This window comes from Nycticebus coucang, chromosome 13, assembly GCF_027406575.1.
Source record: "Nycticebus coucang isolate mNycCou1 chromosome 13, mNycCou1.pri, whole genome shotgun sequence".
NCBI classification, from domain to species: domain Eukaryota; kingdom Metazoa; phylum Chordata; class Mammalia; order Primates; family Lorisidae; genus Nycticebus; species Nycticebus coucang.
In genome coordinates this window covers 41,496,141-41,498,946 of record NC_069792.1, presented here as the reverse complement: position 1 = coordinate 41,498,946, position 2,806 = coordinate 41,496,141, and positions in this window count along the sequence as shown.

Genomic DNA, 2,806 nt, shown 5'->3' with positions numbered 1-2,806 from the left:
GCCCAAGAAGGAACTTACCTTCATGAACACATCCCTGCTTCTAACATAATCCAGTAAAATACTAATTTTTATGAAAAATTTATTTCAATGCTACCAAGATAACATACCTGAAAATTTAATCTGTAGAATGAAAAACTTTAATTTTAGTTATTAATGCTTATACTCAAATAATTTGTAAGCTTGCAAATTATCTGTAATCTGTAATCATAAGTTTATGCTTAAATTCAACTTTATTTTGTGGAATTCTTCTCAGTTACAAACTACTAAGTGATTTGAATCTTTTCCTATTGTAGATCTAAAAAACTGCAATTTTGGTTCTTAATTCTTATGCTCAAATAATAAATAATCTGCAAGCTTGCAAATAGTAATCTGTAAGCGTAAGTTTATACTTAAATTCAAGTAGAATTCTTCATAATTATGAACAACTAAGTGATTTGTATCTCTTCCTATTTTGTTCAGTTTAGTTGGATCAATAAAATAATTTTATTCCTTTCTTTTTTATCAATTGTGCACTTTATTTTTAAAAAGTAAGTTTCTACTCCATTTACGTTTAAAAATCTTAAATATCTTACTTACAAGAGAATTTTGTAATATACTGACCTAAGATCAACTTGAGACGAAATATTGAGAAATTCATTTGCTTACTCTTGAAGGCAAATATATAGCTAAGATGACAGTTGGATCTAATATCATTATGCTGGCCCAACATTTCTATCATTTATGTTCTCTCTGATAAAAGTGATATCTTTTGGCTGGGCACTGTAGCTCACACCTGTAATCCTAACACTCTGGGAGGCCAAGGCAGGTAGATTGCCTTAATTGACAGGTTCCAGACCAGCCTGAGCAAGACCGAGACCTCAGTCTTTAAAATGGCTGGGCGTTGTGAAAGGTGCCTGTAGTCCCAGTTCCTAGGGAGGCTGAGGCAAGAGAATGGCTTGAGCCCAAGAGTTTGAGGTTGCTATGAGCTATGAGCCACTGCACTATACAGAGGGCACCAAGTGAGATTCTATCAAAAAAAAAAAAAAGAAAGAAAGAAAGAAAAAATAATAACTCTAAATAATTAAACCAAAGTTTAAAAGACAAAGAAATTTCTTTATTCCTCTGAGGGAGACATAAAAAAGCTGTGTTTATTTTACACCTAATAACCATACTAAGGGATTTCTTTTGAAGTATTTGATTTGGGGCCCAGAACTTAAGTAAATCTTTATTAAAATGTAATGCAAGCGAGCAGGAGGAGGCACTGGGACATGGGTTTCTTTTCTACATAAAGTTAGAAAAGTAAAAAGAAATAAATTGCTTTAAAAAATACAATAGGCCCAAATAACTCATTAGCTCTGCTTCCATAAGCATTCTATAAATACGTTCTTTCCCAAGGTAAACTGACAATGTATTGTACTTTGTATTTGCAAAATATTGAAAACGCTAAAACAGTTACCCCTTTCCTATGATCCTATTATTTCAATGAGTCATATTGATAGTATTTTAATTCTAAAGTTATCAAAGGTCATCATTGTGACAGGGGAAGAAAGAAGGATTTGGGTTTAATTTTGGGAATACTTCTGGAAAACAGTGCTTGGGACCTCTAATACTTTTAAAAAAATTTTTTTCTGAAAAGAAATTAAACCACTTAGAAATAAATTTCACAGGAAGGACCTGAAAAATAATTGACCTAAAGACCTATATATTTTTAAAGCAGGTTAAAATGGACTCCAGGATTCATATTTAAGTCTGTAACTTTTATGAAAGGGCAAAGATACAACAGGAAAAATAGTTTGGTCATCAATGGTTATCAAACTTTATCCCTAAGTCAAATGCCAAGTGGGAGCATGTTCCCCCTCACTGCCTCTGGCAGAGTTGGCAGAATTCATGAGGTGCATTACAGATTTCTTGGAGGCAGCTGATAGAAGCAGCTGTTGAGAGAAGATGTGTGGACTGGGCAGTGGGTCATCTTGGAAATCAACTCCTACATTCCACTGACTTGCCTCCTGCTGTATGCCCACTGCTCTCGCATCATGGGTAAAGGACTTGAATGTTCTGCAAGGGGTCTCTGGTTTTTTTCATGATGTTTGGCAGCTTATCCATCTTATCCCAAATCTATTGGGCATCTAAGTGCACAGAATGACAATGTGGCTGAAGGGGCCCTGGGTAAGCTCAAGAGTAGAGGGTGTTTCTACAACCTGCTGTCCTCTGCCTTCACACTGGCCACTCAGAAATGCCATTCTGAACACTCGTGGTGGCCATCTACTGATTTTATGAATCCAAGTAGCTCAAAACATTTTCTACATTAATTTAGATTTAATTTATCTAAACAAATTAAATCTGTTAATTTCTGGAAGTTTTAGTAAAATAACTCTAAAAACATTAAATTCATCATAGAGGGAATTAGGACAAAGAAAAGAAAGGAAAAATATCTTTTTTAAATTTCCTTACATGACTCAAAAAAGCATATGTCTATTTATTATTATATAACTCTAGGAACTCCATATCTGTGCTTCTTTGCCATTTTGTGGTCACAGATGCCTACAAATATGTAACTGAAGCTATGAAACCTCTCCCCCCACCACCACCCAAATTTACAAAATCAGATACAGACAGTATTTTGCATTGAGTTTTAGAGTGTTTAGAAACTCTGCCTTTTCTTCCCTTCCTTTTCTATCACAAAATCATTCCTGGACCTCAGGGAAAGACCCTTGCTCTCAACTATAAAAAATGGGCTACAATGAACTCCATGTCTCTCTTGAGCTAACATTAATTTTTGCTTTTGTCCTTCAGCCTTTATACTAAGTGCCTGGGGAGGGAATGACTA